This window comes from Colius striatus, chromosome 1, assembly GCF_028858725.1.
Source record: "Colius striatus isolate bColStr4 chromosome 1, bColStr4.1.hap1, whole genome shotgun sequence".
In the NCBI taxonomy this organism is placed as follows: domain Eukaryota; kingdom Metazoa; phylum Chordata; class Aves; order Coliiformes; family Coliidae; genus Colius; species Colius striatus.
Genome location: NC_084759.1, coordinates 134,469,198 through 134,492,367, shown reverse-complemented (window position 1 = coordinate 134,492,367; position 23,170 = coordinate 134,469,198). Strand labels below are relative to the sequence as shown.

Below are 23,170 nucleotides of genomic sequence, written 5' to 3'. Positions count from 1 at the left end.
ATTTTGGGGATTTTCAGCCACAGGAGCAACTGACAGTACCAGCTATGAGGCTTAAACTGTTACCAGTGGATTCATAGCTTTGGAACATAAAATATTAATGTTTTAATAATGAGAAGATGGGATTTGAACCTAAAGAAAAAAAAATGTCACTGGATCTCCTTAGTCTGCTCTCCTATCTATGGCTGATGTTCTTGGACCTTACTAGGTCTGCTACTCATATGCAGACAGCCACATGATACTCAGATAGAACTTGCATAGAGAACCATTTCTCAGAACCAGTTACAAAAATGCTCACATAGCAGTTTTGGCATCCTGTAAAGTGGATGCTCACTAAAGTAGTATGATTATTTTTAAAGAAGAATTAAAAAGAAAACAAAAGTACTTGGAGAGAAGTTTTAAAGATGACAGCCAAACTCTCTTCCACAGTGGCAGATGGCATAGGAAGATGTGGAGACCACAAACTGAGTATGACCCTCATTATTGACACTGGACCTAATCTTTACTTGCTGACTTATCTTCCCTTGGCTCTGCCTCATTACCACAGACTCACTTGATCTGGACTCCTGGTTGACCCAGCTGCCATCCCAGGGTGGTCCTGCTCACATTGCTTGGAGGCAGAGATGCAGTGCCTGGCTAGTAAAGCCCCAGTCCTGAGGATCACAGTATCATGTTTGGTTCCATATCCCCTTGGGGTACAGCCAGTTCCTGATGAGCTCCGACAGATCAGGAAAGAGAATTGGCCTTTCAAAGACACGTCTCTTCTGAAAGTCTTTCAAGAATTCCTTTTTCTTCTGGAAATAGCTTTTGAGATTTTTGCCTTCATGTTCTGTCTCTGTGAGCCCATAACACTCTTAACAGAGGTGAAAGCTCTGTGTTGGGACTCCAAAGAATTACTTGACGCATAAGTCATAAAAGCCTTGTATAGCAGCATTACTGTGTACACGTTGACATTGGAGACATGGCTCTGACTTTTGGTTCACTGTCTATATCTGACCTAATTTCAAACTGGAGTCCTTGGCACTGCCAGCATTCTACTGGCAGCAGCCTGAAGCTCATAGCAGGCTTCCAAACCATACTGATAAGAGCAACTGCAAAGGGGATTATCTGAACTGATCTCTGGGCTACTCTGTCTAGATTCCTTCCTATCATCAGTCTCCCGGGGCAGTTAACCTGTGAGAGTCAGGCTGGTACTTCATCAGAGTATGCATGGGGCCAGAACTAGTGTAGTAGAGAGTAGGGGTCCTTCTGTCCAGTAGCAGAAGAGTGGCAAGCCCAGTTCTTGCTCTGTATCTGCCACTTCTCTTGCTGATTCCATGCCTGGCAGAGGTGGGAAGCGCTCAGCCAACTCCAGCCCTTCCTTTTTAAAACAGGAAAGAAACCCTAATTTTTCTTCCACAGCTGGGAAGCCTGGAGACAGCTCTGTTGTCACCAGTTTCCAGGCTGGATGGTTTGTTCTGGTTTAGCAAGGAGCAGCTTTTGCTTGGTAACAGGGGGAGCGGGTTGCAGTGAAGACCCAGTAAAGGGTTTTTTGACTCTCTCCTGGCTCCTGGGTTCACACCACCTCTGGCCCGGCTGGGCCAATCTGGCGCCTCTGTGATCACTATTTAGGGGACGGGAATTTGACGTGCTGGCAGGGGGTGTAAGAGTAATACAAGATGGAGGTGGCCATGCAGACCCTTCAGTCAGAGAAGGAGGAAGGAAGGAGAAGCAATAGACCAGAGACCCCTCTGCAAGCCGTAGCGAGAATGCAAGCTGTACCCCTGCAACCTATGGAGACCCATGGCAGGACTGAGTTACCAGCAGCTCCATGTGAGTGAGCCCGGAAGGGCGAGGGACTGTGTGGGGAGACGGCCATGGCCCAGGCCGTGCTGGAGAGCCTGCACGTCGCAGAGCAGCCCCACATGAGAGGCAGAGAGGAGCTGCAGCCTTTGGGAGCAGCCCGTGCAGGTCTGCTATGCGTGTGAGTTACCCCACGGACTTGCAGGGAGGATGGGTGAGCAGCCCACCTGTCCTGAGGAGTGACGAACGGCAGAAGCTGTCGGGAATAGACTGACTGAAACCCCACTCCCTGCCCCCCCCCCCCCCCAGCCGTTCGTGTCGGGAGGAGGCAAAACCCCCAGGATCAGGGCTATGAGCCCGGGAAGAGGGGAGGTGTGGTAAGAAGGTGTTCTTAAAAAGGCTGTTCAGACTCTTCATTGTTGTATTACTCTGTGTTGTTTTATTTTGGTTATGTTTTGGGGTTTTAAGGTTATGTTTTAATTGATGTTGCATTAAATTATTTTCTGTTTTCTTCCCCAAACCGAGTAGCCTGGTCTGTTTTGTCCTGAACCTTAAGAGGCAATTAAGCTCTCACTGCCCTTTGGCAATTCTCAGCCTCTTCGGTAGTTAAGGCTCATTGTGATCTTTTGTTCCCTAATGGGCCTAAACCACGACATGGTTTAAAACTTGCTCCACAGGACTGTACAGAGGACGCCAGTATAGACTTACTTTGTAATGCAAGTGAAATTTCACATTATGGTCAAAATGACACCTTAGATTTCCCTGTGTACTGTAAACAGTAAACATACAAACAGCACATGGTATCATGAAAGTGAGTATGCAGCTAATAATGTTTCACTCAAAGATATTAGATGTATGTCCTCTAAATGTTAGCAAATTGATGTATTTTTCACTAGCAGTGGAACTTGGAAAGACCTTAGTGTCTTTTTTATCAGTTTTTAATGAGTAAACCTCACTAAAATTGTTTAACTCCAAACTAGAGCAGGAGTAGGGACACTGACAGATTATGATATGAAAACATCTCAATTTCTGCTGTTTATGCTACTTAATGCTGGTGGCACTGGGCTTTGAGGCCTGGAGTGACAGAAGATTGAGTAGGTCAGGTTCAGAGAACAAAATCTTGAAAAAACAGATACAAAATGAGCATCATTGAGTACGTGTCTTCATTTGTCTTCAGTTATCTGTATCAGGCAATGACAAGTGGGAAAGGGAAGAAGGCCACTACTTACATGATTTTGTATGTCCTCATGTAATAAATACAACTAGTTCTCACAACTCAAGAAATCAGATTTTTGGCTATTGCTGTTGAAGGGTAAATTCTCCCACTTTACTTAATAGCTGATATAAATTGCTGAAATACGCAGAAGGTCATCTGTGAGCAAAATAAAACCATGGAAAAACTACAAGGAGCTAGAGATAACAAAGGGGGAGTAATGTATATGCAGCTAGCAATCCCTGACCTGTGACTACACTAATAAGATAACAATATGAAAAATTGTAGAAATGAGAAACCTACTTAAATAACAAAAGAGGGTGTTACCGACTGAAGTAGAAATTATTAAAGCACTAATAAGCAAAAAAAAGCAAAGGAAGGACAATGGAACAACAATTAAACAGTGTGGGTTGTTATTTGGGCTGGGATGAGGGTAGGAAAGAGAAAGAAACTGAGAAGGTGAAAAGAGGAATATATGAGAATGCAAACAAAAGAACTGACTGAGGTACCTGTGACAACTCTGCACTTAACCTCTTCAGTTTAGAGGATAATAATCTTGGCTGTTTCCACCTTATTCATATCTGACTTGCTTTTCTGGTCGGGAGAGACCTGACATCTTTCCTTGTCAGGGCCTTTAGTCCTTGCCCCAGTTATGTTGTAGATATTCCTGTGTCCAGGCCTGTCTCTGGCACTGTTTCCCAGTTGGATGTCCAAACCATGTTCTAAGTAACCTGTATACTGTCCCCTGGACAGCCCTCAGATCTATGTTATATTCTTGTCTTCAGTTCTGTCTTGTGCTGCTCCTGACTGGATTCCCTAGACAGACTCCAGACCTCATCATCACCTTGTCTTGTCTGGGGCTGTTGAAGGATGCTGCACACCCTATTCATACACAGTGGCACTGTGGCCTGGTCAGTGAGGGCGTGATCTGTGCTGTGGTCACCCTTGGCCTCAGCTTGTTTTCACTCACAGAGAAACACTGCTCTTGCTGCTCCCTGATTCTAATAAACATCAACAAAGGAAGACCTAGAAGGTACTATCTTAGTACCACTACCATCACATCACATATTTGTCTCCTGGTATAAACTCTCTAAATTACTTTCTGGATCTTATTTATTGCAACAAATGTTTATGAAAAGTGAGCTTCCATATTCTTCTCCCCCTTCAACAACATATTTCGTCAGTCACATCTGAAATATTTTTTCCAGTACGAAATTCCTCCAGCTTCTCTGAAGAATTTGTTTGGTGTTTGCTTTTGTCATATGTTCCCTTTCCATATTCATTGCCATGATGTTTTCTTAGCATATGTTACTTAGAATGCAGAACCAAAGGCTTCAGTCTTTTATTTTACAGTTGCTCCACAGGCCACTCCTCTGCCTCTACAGGAAAAAGGACAAGAGTCTTATTAAAGAGTAGGAATTCATAGTTTGTTCAGCTTATGAAAAATTTCTAGCTAATTAAATGTATGATGTATGCAATCTCTTTGAAAACAGCTTTGGAACTACTGTTTTTACTAAAAAATGTTACTGTCCCAGAGAGATAGGAAACTAGTTAAAAACCTTAAAAACCTAAGAGTTTTCATCCATGCCTACTTTTTAGTATGCACTTCCTATCACCAGGCTGCTTGTTTTAATAGTCTCTCACAAATCTAGGTTAGATAATCAACTTCTTGTTGTCTTTCCAAGGCCACTTTCTTTTGTCAGTAATCCTTTCAAGTATATTGCTTTTTTCAACAATTGAGTTAACTCAGGTGGTCAAGCTCAAGCCATGCAGCGCTAAGTATAGCAGAAGGAGAAAACTGAGTACATTGATTAACATTCTGTTCCCTTTGGAGAGACTAGGAAATGACTTTGGCAGCTCCAGATTTACTGACACCCTGCTGGCAGCTTATTGCCCATGTTTTCTGATTTGCAATCGTTTTTGAAAACTGTGGTTGATCCTTAACTGTTGACTGGGAAGGTGAGAATGGAGTTCTTGGGATTTGATGTTTGATGCCCTTTAAAAAAGCTTTTTTCCACTGGGCCTCCTGTGGCCTTTCTCCGCAGTGGACTTAAGCATTGCAGGCTTGCTCTGTTTCCATTCATGCACAGAAGCCTCAGCACAGGGCTCCTGAGGACTCCAGAAGAACCTAATTCTTCTCCAGAAGAACCTAATTCAAGAGATATCCAGCATCACACAACTAGTCCTGCTAAATGTGCCTGAGCTGACTGCTCGACCTCTCAATGACATTATACTTCCTCAGAAACAATGCTGAGAAGGCTATAGAAAAGTGCTCAAAACCAGGTATTTTTTTAGCTTATATTAAGACTTGAAACATATATATTCTCTTTAGGGTTCTGCCTCATCTTTCTCAGACCCAATTGCCGCCTTCATGCTGTGACAATTAATTGGATTATGCTCATTTGAGGATCCAAGTCCACAAGATAAATGGAAAGAAACAGAATTGTTTTCCTTTCTCTTGCTCTCTCTCATTAGTAGTCTAGTGTATGGCTGCATTAAGTTTGTGACTATTTTGTTAGCTTGGAATTGCTTTCTTCTCTCTGCAGATGGAGATAATGTTTAGATCATTTTGTAGTGTGTGCTTGTGGCATATTAAAAGTGAAAAGGCTAGTTACATAATTTACATTTTCAGTTACCTTAATAGTGAAAAAGAAGGTATGCCTCACAAAGAAGAGCAGCTAAAAAGGGGGGAACTTATTACATGTTTGCATATTTTTTTACTACAAAAGCAGCATAAAAGGTTAGCTAATCAAACCTCTGTGCTCAGAGGTTAAATTGAGATGATAGTATCCTTGCAACCTCTGCCTGCAACACAGACATGACTTAAAAATGTTACTCTGTTTATTATGCATGTCTTCCCAAGGTGATTGTCTCAATTTCTTATGAGCTTGACCTAGAAATGTAATGGTTGATCAGTTCCTGTCCTCAGTAAACTTTGCAAACTATTACAGAAATGCTGAAACTAATGCCTAAAGGGCCACAGTAGTTAACACTTCATGTGGAAACCTGCAGAGGGTTGCTCTTGAGATGAATGGGAAAAGCTCACACTGCATTAGCATTGCAGACTGACTGATCATTTATTGCATATATCCTTCTGTGTATGGCAATAGGAAGTAGCAGTTACTTGTTTTTTATTGACATTGAAACTTAAGAATGCAAGTGATCTTGTTAACATAGGCCAGTACGAGTGACATCTTCATGTGCCAGATTTAATGACACTGTGTGTGTATGTGCTTGTGTGTAGGACAGACAAAAGGACAGAGTCAGAAACCCCACAAAATTTATGTCAACCAAGAACTGCTTCTTTATATTTTATCAAGCCTTATCCAGCAGCAAAATTGATCTTTTAGTAGTAAAAGAGTACATTTTCTGGACATTTATAGGGACTGTTTAAGAGACATGAGTAAACTGATTATTTTATATCCCCATTTTAAATTAGAATTATACTTTGATCTTGAAATGTTCTGTCTATAAACTTCTACTTCGCATTAGATGATACATGGTAGCTAAGCAAATTTTCTGAGGAGACAGTTTATTTAAGAACTGACCTTTGCCAAGCTGAGAACTAATATTTTTATATCCCTGTAGTTTTTTACCACATTTAATTGATGTATGAGAAACACTCAGACCTCAAGAGCTGACAGCTCTGCTCCTGCAAAGAATTCCCTCTCTCTTTGCTCTACATAGCAGAGCCAAAGTTTACTCTTTACTGCCAAAGCTGGAGAAGTGCCCTTTCTGCAACTTTGCAGTAAACAGCACCTTCCTCACTGGCAGCCTACAGCTCTGAGGGAAGAGCAGAGGTGTAGAAGCACAGTTATGGTAGAAACAGAAGGGGTTCAAGGACTTGCCTTCAGTGCTGGCTGAGAGGCAAAACTTCTCAAGAGAGAGACAGATTAGTGTTAAACATTTTGAGGAGACCTCTCGTTATTAAACAGCATGCAATATGGAAAATGCCCCCAATACTGTTCAGTAAGGAAGAGTTAATAACAAAAGACATATCATAAGTACATGCTATACACACATTGGAACAAAGGAGAAGCTGTGCCAATTCATTAGTGGGTTGGGAAAATCTGATAGGAATGTGCAGGGACAGTCAGGTACTGTTAAGGGGACTTAGGGAACAGGGATGGCTCTATGAAATAGGGCTGGAAGATAAGGAGAAAGGACTGGAAATGTAAATGAAGAATGCAGCAGAGCAGGGATTGCATCTTTGTGCATATTTAGTTTCAGCCTTTCAATTATTCCAGTGACATGAAGGGCAGCTGAGGAACAGGCAGAGGAAATTAAATAACCAAAGTACTTGACTAAACCCCAGGATTTCATCACCATCACCTCCCATCTTCTTTTCCAGACTCATGATTTTGTGAGTTTTATGAAAGTTTGGGAGGCAAGAGCCAATTTAAGATTTTTGAGCACTGAGGAGTTTGCAGAGCTGCATTAGTCTTGTATTAGCTTAGCTTTGGGCAAGAAATACTTGCAAAGTTGTTTCTGGTAATCCCTTTACGCTGACTTTACTTCTTCCATCATGGAAGGAGTTAAGTATGCTCTTGAGACTCCTTGATCCTTGGAACTGTGGTTTTCTTGGGCCACCTGTGACCTTTCCTCTAGCCTCTTCCTTCACCAAATACTTCTTTAAGTGCAGCTCCTCTGAGCTATCTACAGCTGGTCCATGCATCTTAGTAACAAAGCACCTAAACATGAGTGCAAGCATGTGTTCTAAGATTATACCAGACATTTTTTTGACAATTTTTTCATGATCTTAGAGACATTTCTTCAAAACACCAGTGATGTTTTATCCCACCTCCTTGTAACCCAACCTCCTACCTTCCATGCTGACTCCATACTTTGAGCTACAGACTCTGAAACTAGCTGCACATTTTGACTTCCTTGCAACTCATCACCCATATGTGAAGATATCACGAGGAAGAGAGACTCTAAGTCCATGGCCTTCTGGCAGGAAGCTCATCACCTTGCATAGGCAATTTCAATGCCATTCCCTGTGTCTGGTCATACACAACCCTATTCTATGACCTGAAGTGTGGTGGTCCAAGTTACAGTAGAAGAAACAGGACAGGTCTGTTTCCTGTCAGGTTAGTGTCCATGCCTCCAGTGCCTATTTTGTTGTATTTGACACTCCTATGAGAGTAACACTATGCTGCCATGCCAACCGTCACTTCCAAGCAAGAACATTATCTCCCCAGGCTCTTCCAGAAGCTGGTGTTCCACGGGATAGCCCTTGATTTCAGTACCAGGCTCTAAAATAGACACATTAGGGTTGAAAAACAGAGAACAGAATGTAACAGCAAGTTGCATCATTTTGTTTACATCTTTTTCCAGTTTCTTTTTTTTTTAAATAGATTTCTTTTAAGAGCCAAAAGCTGAACCAGATAGCTATATAGGAAAAACAAGGAGAAAGCAAACATTAAGTAAGAAGACAGACTGTGTAGTATGCTTCCAATATACAGATGATCTCCCATGTATCAGGATAGTATGAAAATAACAATGGATCTAGCAAAGAATCTGCAGAGAATCTCTGCTAAAAGGAAAAACAAAAGCATATGTTCACTCCTGAAACAGTGTAAGAACAGGTCAAATATATTAAATGAGAATAAAATGACTGAGGAATAGGAGTGTTATTGTTAAACGTATTATTCTGTATCTGTGGGGTTGACTGGAAAGTTTGTCAACCTCATTTTTCTCTAGAATTTTAAAGAAAGGACAATGCTTACTACACTAACTGACAAATAATATTGAGCTTCCTTAATAATTAAAAAGTTATTCTTAGTTAGTGGTTTTGCTAACTTTTCTTGTTCCAGACTTTCCGTGTTTCATTGTTTATGGAAAAAGACCATGTACTAAATATGTCTCTTGCAAGTCCACCAAGGATTTTCTCCAAAGATAATCCAGGAATAATATTTTAAGAGATGGCATTGTTTAAGTGAACTCAACTATAAATATTTTAATTGCTTACAAAATGAATCAAATTTGTCACATCCTTAAGTCTTGCATGAAGAATTTGGTATCTGTGCCAAGAAGAACCATCGCTGTGGGTTCCAAATGCCTTCAAAAGTTACAGCCAAGCCAGAAGTTCATGCTAAAAAATAAAATAATACTGACATAGGAAAGAAGTAATTTAAATGGTATTGAAAATTGGAAAAATGCTGGTTTGGAAGGATGGCTGTGAATTGCTAAGACATTCAGAATACAGGTTAACAGACTGTAAGATGACTATTGTAATTTCCTTGATTTTGTATAGCTGAATGAGTTGCTTTGTTCCTTGGATCACGCATGTAGAAATGCAAATGGTTTCCCAGTGACATGGATCTTTCTGATATAAAGAAAATTATCTGGGCTTTCAGGGAAATATAAACTAAAACTTTTTCAGAGGTGTTGAAATAGCACAGTCTATAGTTGCCTGTATTGGACAGAGATGGATTGTTGCCTTCAAAAGGCAGCTCATTTTGAAACTTAACTAATATTACTTACTTGCTGACATTGCTTAACCTTGTTACTATTTTTAAGAGGCATAGCAAATGGTGTATTTTACTTTCAAATTAAGAGGTGAGGCAAGAAGTATATGCCTCTGGATAAATTCATGGTTCATCTACACCTTGAACAGCAAAATTCCAGTCTCTTTACTTCCAAAATAGAAATGCAATAGAAATGGAAGTTCAGAGATGGGTAACAAGGATGAGGAAAATTATGGAATGGCTTCCACTCTAGGATCCTTTAATTTGGATTAAAGACACCTGGGAAGATATGAAATATCAAAAATAAAGAGTAGCAGTGCCAGAATGTACATAACTTGATAGTACACTGTCTATGCTGACACCAAAACCAGGATCCACATCAAGATGCTCTCAGTAACCAGGTTCGGGACAAACAAAAGAAGGTGATTTTCCACACAACAGACAGTGGAACTCCCGTGTGCTGCGAAGGCAAGGTGTTTCCAAGGTTTTAAAAGGAGACTACATAAGCACTTGGAAGAGCAAACTGTTGGAGTTAGTAACTAGATAGACCCCATCAAGCTCAGGATAGATGGAGGGTAGAGGGGTTTTAAAGGAATTCATTGTGCACTTGTTCTGTTCTTCCTTTTCACTAGGTGTCTGCTCATGATCACTGGGAAGACAGAAATGTGACCTAGACAGAGGCCAGGGCTGAAAAAGCACAGTCATTCCTGTGTTGTTTTTTTAAATATTGATATATTTGGGCTCGAGAACTTCTGGAGAGAGTCCAGCGCAGGGCCACTAAGATGATCAGAACATCTTTCTTATGAGGAAAGGCTGCAGGAACTGGGGCTGTTTAGTCCAGAAAGCAGAAGACTGAGGGGGGATCTTATTAATATTTACAAATATCTAAATGGTGGGTGTCAGGAGGTTGGGGCATCCCTTTTTTCTATAGTAGGACAAGGGGTAATGGGATGAAGCTGGAACACAAAAACTTCCATTTAAATATAAGAAAAAACTATTTTACTGTGAGGATGACGGAGCAGTGGAACAGAGGGGTTGTCGAATCTCCTTCCTTGGAGGTCTTCAAGACCCACCTGGACATGTTCCTATGCGTCCTAATCTAGGCGGACCTGCTTCTGCAGGGGGGTTGGACTAGATGATCTCTAAAGGTCCCTTCCAACCCCCACCATTCTATGATTCTATGACAGTTTCTTAAATATGGAGTCCCACACAAGAAACAGACAGATGCGTAAAGTTACTTCTGCGAATAGTCAAACAATTTCAGTGTTACCTAAGTCTTCGAGGTTGCAGGCCCAAGATCTTCTTACTTGTTTAATTCAACTGGGAACCATCACATATCAAGCACAACCTTCTAAGTTTCCATTATGCCTACTAAGACATCACATTTTCTTCTATACTGCAACATTTTCTAAGTATTTGATTCATTACTGTGCTCCTCCAGAATCAAGCAACTAAAAATCTATGCTATATTCATCCGGTGTGAAATCTTGTCAGAATTGTGTAATAGCATGATAAAGCAGATTAAAGGATTTGTATTTTTTCCTGGCCTTCTACACATTACAGAACAAAAACATATACTTCCATTATTTAGGCAGATCAGGAAGTTACAAGTAAAATTTGGATTAAAAATAGTATCAACAGCAGCTAAAAAAGTCATAAGAAGACAGTGGAAAATCTGTGTGAATGTTTCTGGCTTGCAATATGCTTTCCTAGCTCTGCATAATTTCTTGACTGGACTTAAAAGTTTTGTTATTTTTTGGCTGATTTTGAAGAAGTATAAATTCTTTTTCTAGAAAAATAGTAACAAAACAAGAAAGTCAGAATTTATCCTAAATGTTACATTAAGTAGTCAGTTGCAAACGTTTGTAAATGCCTCCAGTGAATTAAACATTTCTAGGTTATTTCTGATGCTGAGAAGGACTATTCATTGTTGAAAACCCAACAGAATTTTCCCCTCATGACCAATATAGCAATTGGTACTTTGTTACACCAATTTACTGTAGAAGAAATGTATGGCAAAGCCTAACTTAAACGTCCTTTCACAGACAAGATATGCCCCTTTTGAATTACAATAAGGACAACATCGTTTTGGTTTGCTAGAGACCCTCCCCTAAGTTTCTTGAAGGCTTCAGAGGTTCAGTGGACTTTGATAAGAGCTATTTAGACTTTTGTGTTTGCCTTAATTGCTACACAGCAGGGTGTATCCTGATGCTGCTGCTGAACCATCTGAGCAGAGGCCGTAAAACGTTTTGCTGCTTGTTGCAACTTGCAGGATTGGAACATTATACAGCTGAAGAAGTATGCATAGGTCGAGCAAAGATTTTCTTTCAAGGTGTTTTTTTAAGGCCTACATCTGGTAACTTAAAGACATGTTGTCCTTCTACATAGTGAATAGGTTCTTATGCCTCTAAACTAAGGGTAACTCTGTAAATATACAGAAATAGAAGTTACTGGGCAAACACTGCTGTTCATAACTGTTAGGTTGCATTACAGTTTTGGTTAAAATCTTATGTATTCTGTAACCATATTTTGTTTCTCTGCACAGAAATTACTTGCAGGTTTGTTTCTGCCATGGTTCATTTCAGGATGAGGATTTGGTAGTAGCTTTAAGTGTGCAGACCTTCAAAGACTATGGACATGCTTAAGATTAGGTATCCCACTGACTTAAACTGCAACAGTGGTGATCTCATTGCAAGATGAAGTAAGGTAACCTTCTATGTCTGTAACTATGTAAAACAAACCAAACCAAACTAAACTAAAAAACCCCTCCCGTGTCTGTTTTGCAATGGGAAATGCACTAACATAAATGCTTTTACAGCCACATAAAAATAGAAACATAAAAACTGAAGTTTCTCCATAGATCTCCTAAGTAACACCCAGTGATAATGTTATAATGTTTTTCTCTTTTTAATTGGACTACTATTTAGGAAAACTCACAACTCTAACTTATGAGGAAAGTTACATGGAATTACAAGGACAACTTATAATGTAAACAGACATGTATAATTAATCTAAAATAAGAGCCTGGTTCTTGACATGCCAGTAATTTTTGTAGTATTAGGAATAATTTGTTTTCTTTTCCTCTCATGAAATTAATTAAACTAATAGATGTTTGCCCCACTTCCCCCTCAAACACACACATACAGAGGACCAACAAAACTCAGTAATTTTCCACTGACACAACAGTCTTTCAGTGCCTGCCCTCTGCCATGCTGGTAGGACCCAGAAGAGGAGCAGCAGCAATAAATCAGGAACTCTGACATCATGTTTTGAATATTCATTCAATTTTCGTTGTCACAGTTGGTTCCTATAGTCTCTGAGATTGACCTTGTCTCCCTAAACTTCCCTTTGACAGCCTTAGAAAAGAGGATCAGATAGAAGGAAGATACTGAAATTAAAACTCTCAAGACCAGAAATCCCCAGTCAAAATCAGTACTCATTCCTGTCAGGGAGTGCATGTGTCTGTTACTCCCATTTACCATTGTTATTGATAAAGTTTTTTTACAGGCTTTTACTCTGGGAAGAGTGCTTTAGTGAAATACTGCATTTCTATATCCATAACCAGTTTATTTTAAATTTACTTATCATAGTGCAGAAGTCTCATTTCCTCTTTTGCCAGTTCATTTTCCTGGGTATTTGTGCTTTCAACACTGCAATGTGGTAAATAAGAGTGCAGATATCACAAAGGGCAGTCCTTCTAGGAAGCACTCCTGCATTGCATTCAAGTTAAAACATGCTAATGTTAGCCTTCTGTTATTTCAAACCTACCAAATGTAATGCTTCTGAAAACCAGTCTCAGCTGGTAGGTCCACAGTGTTCAGGGAAGCCCACGGTGAATTTCCTGTCTCTGCCTGCAGGTGAAGAGGACATGTAGATACACTTGCAGGTCCTGAGATTAAGATCTCTGGGCAACAAACTGGCTTCAGCATACAGACCTCTAACAGCTTTTGTCTCTAATGACCAATGAGGTGAAATAAATTAAATGCAGCTGCCAAAAAAAGTCTTCTACAGCAGCAAGTATCCTCAAGTGAAGTGACAATACTAGGACAAGCTTTCCCTAGTTTCCACACATTGCTGGTTGTAACAGAAGCATAGCTGGCTTTGTAAGAAAGCTGTATTGCTGCGTCCTTGTGATAGCCGCTCTCCCAGTAAGCACTGCTGCTTCATTTGATGATCAGGTAGTACTAAAACCAAAGCAGGGTTTCATTTCTGCCTGAACATCCTTACCCTTCTACTTCAGTGGTGGGACAGGATACAAAAGGCCTGTAAATGCAATATTTCCAAATAATTCTGCTGCCTTCTGTTCAAGCATCTGGTAACCTAAGTACACTCAAGGGAAGTTTACAGTGCCTTTCTAACTGAGATTTCTCCACATCTACAAGCCCTTCGGTGAAGCTCTTACGGCCAGAGCCTTTTAAGAACGAAGGTTTATGCCGACTCTTTAAAATGAAGAGACAGGCTCTCCCTTCGGCCCGCGAGGAGCCGGGTGGCCCCGGGCAGCACCTGCGCCCCAAGAAGGGCTGGAGGTCAAGCCCCTCGCTCCATACCACCACTCGGGAAAAACTCTGGACTGTTTTGAAATAGGCGTAGAGACTCCCGGACGCACCGCGGCCACTGTGGCACCTGCCTGCGGGCCGCGCCGCTGGCGAGCGGCGGGAGCAACCAATTGCGGCCCGCTTGGGCGGCCCCGAGCTCTCGCGAGAGCCGCCGAGTAAACATCACTCGGCCGATAGGTCCCGTTGCTCTCCTCTTGCCATTAGTGTGGAGGAGGGAGTTGTGCTCGCAGAGGCGCCGGTGACGAGCAGTGAGCGAGGAGCCGGCGGGAGGGCGGCGCGGAGAGGTGAGTGCTAGCTGCCGGGAGCTGGCGCGGCTCTCCGCCCCGGGAGCGCTGCTTGGCCCAGCCGGCCCTCTCCCTGGAGGCGGGGGAGCAGCCTTCCCCTGGCGCGTGCGGAGGGAGAAGGGACCCTGTCATTAGAGACTGGAAATCTCCCTCTGACTTCCCTCTCCTCCTTCACCCCCGCCACCGTGAGGCAGCAGGAACAGCTATAGCCGTAGAGTCTGAGGGAGGACAGCCTTAGTCCTCGCTGCCGCTCAGCCCGCTCTCGGCTCAGGAGCCGCCAAAGCAGTTTGCCGGCCCCCCTCTTGCGCGCTGCCCGTCAGGTGACTTCTCCCTCTGCTTCTGGCGGGCGAGCAGGGGCTGCTGCCTCCCGCTAGCGGCACAAGTTGCTCGAACTGGTCCGTCTCCCTGGGCTGGGGGGGGGCGGGGTCTGTCTCTTTAGGCAGTTTCCAGTGACTAGGTTAGAAGTTAACTGCTAAGGACTCTTGAGATGTCTCCTGTTATTATTTGATTTTAATTAATTTGAAACGTCTTGGGTTAGAATAATAAGAGTTCACATGCATGCTAAAAGGCTGCCTGCACTGATATTGTATACCTGATTTCCCGTTGCAAAATCCAGAACGGCAATAAATGAGCCTTGATGTAGCCTCTGAATAAAAGCAATGCTAAAGTTTGCCTTTAGAGGAAAAAAAAAGTTTCTTACGAGATATTTGGTGGGATATATTCATGTTATTTTACTTTTATTTGCTCTTTAGCAAAGAGCAGTGAAATTTATTTTGGCGACCACAGATGTTGGGTTTTGTCACATATGCTGATTCAGTGCTTTGATTATAGTTTTTTGAAGTCACTTGAAGTGGAGGGATCTTGTTTGTGAGTGTATATAACACTAATAAATCTCAGTAAATTGCTGTGCGTGTTCCATAAAAGATGATTGAAAAATACACAGAAATCTTAAAAACTGCTGTAGTTTCTTAAGCTTCAAGATTTTAGAGATGGAAGTTTAACAGTCTTAATTTTAGTCTGAGCAGTTAACTGAAATAATAGCCTATAGGCTTCTGACCTGAGAGATAATGAGCAGTGGCCTCACTCATTACATATGATAAATCTGTTGCTGTATCTAGTACAACTGATGCAGTTTTATCTTCTTTACTATATGTAGTATCTTGGATTAGGAAAAGTCAAATTTGCAAGTTGAGTTGACTTTTGCTAATCGATTTTCAATGTAAAATTGAGCTGGAACTCATCTATTTTCTGCATTGTACATGACATAGTAAGTGTTTAATTGAAATATTATTGCTTAATAGACCTTAAAAAAATCTAAAAGTAAACATTTTCTTTCTCAAACATTTCAGGTGAAAAGAAATCCCTAAACCACTAGTTAAGCAGAATTCAGGAGTAAATATTTACAGTGGGCAGCTGTCATGGTTTATTTCTTTCTTAACTTGCAATGGACCTGGACTGGGCCCCTATGCTCTTGGTGCACAGTGGGGGAATGTTCCCAGGAAAATAGACATTTTGGATTTCTGTCAGATGATCCCTTGTGGACCTGCTGGTGCTGACCTCTCAAGATCTGATCCTATGCTTAGTGGGATCCCTGGTGGGCCTCTGGTGGGTTGGAATGGGGTAGCATGGCACACTAAATTGGAGTTCAGTGTATGAATAGCATCTCATGCATTTGGGTGAGGTTTACCTGCCTGTTGTTTCTCAGAACTTCTGTGTAGCATCCTTTTGGCTCATCTGTCTGTATGCACCTGAAGCTTCAGTGGTGGTAGAAGGTTTTTAATCATTTAAGTTACTGGCTTTAGTTTGGGATCTTTCTTGAATCCTGTAGTGATTACAAAGAGCTTAGTCACAGTTTGCGAAGCACTGGTTTTGTCCACCGTGTCTGTCTAGGCAGTGGGTTTGTCTTGATTTTAAAGTTCATTATCTCCCTATACATTCATTTTTAATTCAGTTAATGTTTGTTCCAATAAAAATATACTTCCCACCAAGTTTAAGCTGAGAGTTAGTTAAAGTATAAAGCCAAGTGATAACCTTTGATGTTTGTATTCTAGGAGATGCAGGGTAGACATATAAATTACAATTGAAAGAATGACTTCTCTGAATACAGTATTCATCAGCACAAAGACTATATCGTAAATAGTTTGCTTTTAGTCCCCCAGAAAGAGGCTTTATGTGTCTTAGGGTAATGAGAGTTGACATAAATCATGCATACCATTGTCCACAAAATCATTTAATTTTCTCTTGTTCACAGCCAATTCAACATACAGCTGCACTTGGAGCAGACCTGGCATCAGTATAGCATGAAAATGGGGATTTGATAAATAACCAACTGAAGTCTAATTCTTTGGGATGGATCAGTGCAGGATTTTTCAAAGTCTGGTGACTAACTAATGCCTTTTGTTGTGCAAAAAAAATTAACAGTGAGGGTAAGCCAGTCTGATGTTATGGGATATGAACTTGGGGTGAAGTTATTTGGTGTGTGGTGTGAATTTATACGGTGGACTGTTTTAAGTATGGGATCTTTCCATGAAGGACCATAAGTTAAGTCACTGCCAAATGCAGCAGAGTAGACTTATCATTTGATTGCAATGAATAGTCTTGCAGCTCTGTCGCCTGAAACTACAGAGTAAATTTTGGCATTCCTGCTGCTCCTATGTCTGCACAGGGAAGCAACAGAACATTTTCCTTTGACAACAATAAAAACAAAAGAGGGACTGAGGGGGTGAATGAATTTATCAGAGAAAAAAAAGAGTTATTTTCTTTGTCATAAATAATTTGATCAGCACAGGAAGCAATACAGTTAGAGTTATCATTAATACTGTCTTCTGAAATTAGGTAATTTTGTGAGACTTGTGTTAGTATCTCAATACTTTGTAGAGATTAAAAAAAAGGTAAAGAGCGGGTTGGGAAATAATCTTATGCTTCAAATACCTGTTTTTCTGATTTCTCAGTAATTTTGGCGTTGGATCTTGCATTTTGGTTTGAACTGCAGATTTGGAACTTAGTTCATGATGTATGTCTTAAATATTTATACCTATAAACTTGCAATTTGCCAGCTGATGTACAGTTTTGAGAGCTGTAACTGAATAGAATATGAAGAATGTAGATGTCTAAAACTTTAATGTAATGAATTTGCCTTGGATGACCACTTACATGAAGTGTTGATTGTCAGAGGAACAGTTGACTTCTATAGTTTTACTAGTAAAAGGGAGCAATGGCGGATTTAAATGGCAGTCTGGGTTTATGGGATTTCACAAAATAGAAGTCTCGTGAAGCAGTAAAAAGAATGACAGCTCTTCACCTTTTAGTAACATGGAACAGACAATGTTAAGTAATAGTTTGGTTTGAACAGGTTGCACAGATAGGTGGTAGAATGAATGGGAGGAAGTAAGGGATAACTTGAATCTATATGGGAAGAGGAACTGTTTAGAGCAGAGCGATTACTGTATTGCAGGTTTTATTACTTATGCCTTTTACGTTACAGAGTTTTGTCCCATCATCACTGATGTGCTGTAGAGGAACCACAGAATTAGCAAAGACCTTGGCATATCAGAATTTGTTAAATTTTCTTCCACAGAAGTAGAAACAAAAACCTTTTGTTATCTTTGAACAGATGAAAAGTTGTGAGCCTTTTTCCTGCTGTGTGTAATAAAGATAGCGGTTTACAACTTTCTGTGAATACTGTGTGTAATATCACATTAAGTGAGGCACTGTTAGTGCATTTTTAAAATGTGCTAAGAAATGTTAGTAGTTAACTCTCCATGCAGTAGAACAAAACCTAGCAAACAGCCCCCTAGATGAGCAAATGGAAAACCTAAATCAAGTGGGTGTATTACCAGAAAGAAGTATTTGATTCAGCGTCCTTTTTATGAGCCATTATAGTAGAACAACATTTATTGGTAATACAGTTGCGCTGTATTTGTTGGGTGCAATTAAGACAAAGCTATTGGGTCACGCTGAGCCATAGGAATTATAAATACAGTCAGCTTCCATACACTGGAGCTTAAACTGGGGCAGGGAAGTGGGGGCGGTGGGAGAATGAAAGTAAGTTGCTTTACTTAACTTCAGTAAGACACACCTAAGGACACAACAAAAGAAAGTTGCTTGATAGAAGCAGCTTCCTGCAAGTTGTGTGCTTAGGGGGCTCACCTGGTTTTAGAGAGTTACCCTCCATCTCTCTGTCCCTGATGGAACTGATAAGTGATCCAACTTATCTAGCACATTTGTGCTCTACCATGGACTTCTGTCAGCATCGCTGAGTGCCCCCACAAAGTACAGATATGTCATTTTCCTGACAGACCACTTGCCAGTTTAGAGACTGAGTTTGCAGTGTGGGAAAGGATTTTCCAGGGATGATGTCCATTTCCAGGGTAGATTTGCTTCTGCCCTGTATTAAAACTCAAATTTGCCAACATTGCCATCAATCCGAGCTCAGTTGCTTGTGGAAAATTACTTGACAAAGTGGAATTTTCCCAGAGATCTCTGTTTTCTACTTCATTTTTTCCAGAATGAATGAAGCTGAATCTTAAATAGAGGCCTGAGTCAACTGCCATGTAACACCAGAATAGCTATAGCTTCACTTGGTAGGAAGCCTCATTATGAGTGCACTAGTTAAAAGTGAACCTACTTACAGCTGAACTCATGGTTAACTTCTGAATGATTTTGCAGTGTCTACAGGAGAGCTGTTTTTTTCATGAGCTAGCCAATATGTGGATTACCTAGCCCTCTTACCATTGAAGCTGAACTTATGATTAGCCATTTTAGATTTCCCTTTTCACAGATGAGCAGAGGGAGGAGGGTGACAAGACACAGGTGTGGCAAGGTATCTCTCCTTTATTTCTCTGTGAAAAACTGCCTTCAGAAAAGGCAGGAGCAGTTCACAGGCTAAAGTTTCCCCCTCTTCCCATGAAAACAGAGAAAAACCTTTTCCTTTCAGGAAAAATTCCTTTTAGGCATGTAGAAATAGCAGACCTTAGTCCAATGGAATCAGGCTCCTTCTGTCCTGCTTTGTATATTGGAAAAGGGTTCATCACAGACCATTCTTAAAATTTGTTTTAATTATTTTTTGCAATGAGTAGTTGCATAATGTGTTCCCAGCCCTTCCCTCTCACTAGTGCCTTGTAAGGGAGGTAACCAGAATGCCAGCCAAATATCAGCCTAATGATGAAAGAATTGTTCCACTTCAAATGTCACTAATTTTTAGCGTGCTGAGTCCTGTATGAAGAGGAAAGTTTGTATTAGTAGCTCCACAGACAAAAGAATTGTACTGCATTGTTTGAAATCTGTTGTTGTTTCTTGAAGTTAAAGATAACTGGATTCTTCTGTTTTGTGGTATTTAGTGTTTGACAGAGAAAGAAAGGAGAACGATTTCAATTGTAAGGGAAGAACTCAATAGGGGTACCTGTTTTTACAAACTGTAGAAACTGAATATGAGGAATAAAGTCTGTTTAATGATAATTAAAAGAAAAACTTAACTTTCTTTTTCAAATTTAACACCTGGAACTGTAAGGGAATGTTGTGTTCTATGTAGGACACCAGGCAATCATGCACCAATGAAGGACATGGCTGTTACAAACACATAACAGCCAACTGTTAAAGCACATTCCTATTTAGTGGAGTAATGGCCTTTGGTTAACAGATATTTGTGTAGCAAGTACATTTGATGAGACTTACTTACCAAGTAAGGTTGTTGTATGGTGCAGATCATAATAGTTGTGTGTCTCAGAAAGCAGTTATGTGCATCACAGCACACTGATGTGTCAAGATAAAGTGAAAGAAAGGAATTTTATCACTTCTGATGTCATTAATGTGAATCTTTGTTACTGAGTTTTGTTGAGTTTCTGCTTGGCTAGTCTGCTTAAGTGGTAAGAAGCTCTGGTTGAACAGGTGAGTTGATACTCTTCCTGACTGACTGCCATATTTCACTTCTGTTAATCAAAAATTTTGTTGTACCTAAAAAGAAATTCTCATACTGAATTACTTTAAACTGTAAGCAGGTAGATTAATTGATTTCCTTCACTTAATTAAATTAGTTACAGCATGAATTTTGGTTCGAAGTAGTAAAGGAAGCATTCACATTCAAGCTGGGGCAGGGGGGAGGCAACCAAATCACCCTGGTTATATTGTAAGTACAGTTTCTGGTAAAGTCTTACTGTTTAGTCCTTTCCCTATCTTAGCAGGTGTAGGCAGCATCTTACGAAGTTTTGAATAAGGGCAGAGAACCAAGATTTACCAAAATGGGAGATCTCTGTGAGTTCATCTCTCAAATGAGAGCAAAGTATATAGGTGACCATTTTATACTGAAGTGTATTAGATGGGTTCTCTTAATTGTTGTATGGAGATTATTTCTCTACTCAGACCTCTTTATCTTCTCAGGGAGTTTAACAGAGAAGGAAAGTTTGTATAAAATACGTATTACGTGAGCATCTCAGCCTACTTGTACTCTGGATATGGTAACCTTGCTGCTCAGCTGCATAAATAGCAGTTAGAAACTTTTCTGTTAGGTTTTTCTTTTCCTATATAGAAAAAAAAAAGTTTTGTTAAAAACACCTGGAATAATCTGTAAATTTCTTATGATTTAAGTCCAACTAGAAAATAATAGAACTTGAAGCCAGGCAAAATGACAGATGAATAAAAATCTATATAGTGGAGACTGTTTTGAAGTATTTGAAAAGCCCAAAGTACGGAATACAGACATTAGGGGTATTCTTATAGGGGGAAATAGCTCAAATCTCTTGTGAGCATGGTATATAGGTGACCATTTTATATCAAAGTGTATTAGTTTTTCTTGGTATACCTATGACAAGATGACCTGCTTAGTGGACGAGGCTGAGTTATACAAGTCATGGAGGGGTTAGCAACAGAAGTTAAGGCTGTGGTTCTCAAGTCCAGTGAAGCACAGACTCTACTGTCAAGCGACAACACACTCTCAAAACATCATGTTGTTTTTTTTTAAAAAAAACCCTCCTGTTCTGTTGACTAGCTGCTGACAATGTCTGTGGACTACAGGTTGGAAATTAGAAAGTTGTTATGAGCTGTGGTATTAAGAACAATCATCTTCAGAAACAGTAAATGAATTGCAGGTAACATGATTTTGAGAAGGACAGCTTTTAGAGGAAGGGAGATAAACACATGGAAACCTGAAAACTGTTATTTTGGTTTGGAAGATGGAGGAAGTAGAAAAGAGAATTTCTTCCTCCCCCTGTTAAATCTTTTCTTTCTCCTTTTTCTTCTCTCTTTTTCACGAGCCAGTGATAAATGTAAAAGAACAAAGTGGAATGCTTTAGATTTTCAAGTTCTACTGGCAAACCTTCGAAGAAACTGGAAAATGTTTTAGCTTCTTTCTTGTGTTGCAGCACACACCACTTCCTGAGTAGCTCCAATTCCCAGTAATTAGCAGTGTTCACAGTCAACATTGATCCATTCTTTCAAAACAGGAAGGGACCTATTGAAGTCACTGTGAGCCCCACGTGCACAAGAAGATGCCAAGTTGTCTCCAAAGATTTGAGACCATGTAGCTAAGGTAGCATTACATGAGAACAAATATGTGGGATGAAACCTTGAATTTCAGCTATGCTGGCATGGTAGTAATATATGGAAGGATGGAGCTGTCCAGGTGAGGATTATAATATGCTGACCAGTTTGAGCTCATAAAACTTGGCATTTCCAGAGGGCTGGTTAGACTTGGGATGTGATTTAGATGCAAGTGAAATTCTATCTAAGTTTCTTCTGAAAGGAATGATAATGTGTCTTCTTGTTTTCTGGGTCTTACTGCTCGGGACTTTGTTATGAGAAGTGCAAAATTAATGCTCTGCTCATGCAATCAGTCCCACTGATGGTTCTGTAAATCTCATACTGTGGATGTGTTAGTGGGGAAACCAGTATGTGGATATTCAAGTTGACAATATATTGCAGCTCTAATCCCAGCTCCCTCAATCAAGATCACTGGTGATGATACTACTGTAGGGTGACCTAAAGGAACTTTCCAGTTGTACTTCAGATGCCTCCTGAAGAACCAATCTGCCATGTTCCCTGCTGTCATGGTGCCACTTGATTTAGCATTGTACTAAAAACTGTTAACTGTTTATTTTTGCTCACAGACATATAAGCCAGTTGTGTAGTGGCAAGTGAAAAAAGTTGAACAAACTCCTTTCCATATTCAGGAAAAATGGATGAACATTGTATCACCCAAACCAGAGATGAGAGAATTTCATGAGTCCTGACCTCTGCCCCTGACTGCTGACAGCTTGTGCTACAGCATGGCTGCTAACAGAATAACTTTACTGAGCACCTTTGCAAAGAGATTCCTTAGAGCCTGACAAAAATGCTACTGCCTTCACCTTTGTTTTGTCAGTAAGTTGCAAACTGGCCATGGTTAGGGTATAATGAAGAAATATGCTTGCCCATTTTCTGTTTAAATAGACAAAATAACTTTCTGCTTGGTAAAATAATCTCTACCATCAAAATCAATATTTAGAAAAAAACAATAGGTACACAGGTATTTTTTCATTCATACTTTAGATCACTGAATTTAAAAGGATTGAAAGAATAGTGGAAAGTCAAATGTAAAAAAGGAGATAATTATGAGGTCATTGCGGGGAAATTGTTATACTCTAATATAAAGATAAGGAATTTTAGCTCATTTTCCCTCTGCCCTTTTTACTAAACAAGAAGTAATATGTAGAAAGCCAATTTCAGTTTCAGATTTTGACCCCCCTAGGTGTTGGATGAGTCTGTATTTGGAGAAAAGACTGCAAGAGAAGAATTACGATAACAATTTTGGTAGTACTATCTATCTTTTTAACAAAAAAATACCTGGAGACCTCTTAGGGTTCTTTGTATTTTTTTCCATGTAAAAGCTGACTTTTG

The 23,170-nt window shown here is 40.3% G+C and overlaps 1 protein-coding gene across 1 annotated transcript in view; it reads left to right on the top strand.

The window, feature by feature from the left end:
• The first annotated feature begins 14,166 nt into the window (after positions 1-14,166).
• The window catches only part of STK38L (serine/threonine kinase 38 like), a 54,649-nt gene continuing 45,645 nt past the window's right edge, over positions 14,167-23,170 (top strand). The window contains exon 1 of the mRNA XM_062008612.1: positions 14,167-14,302. The gene's annotated coding sequence lies outside the window, so the exon portion shown is untranslated. The remainder of the gene's footprint in view (positions 14,303-23,170) is intronic.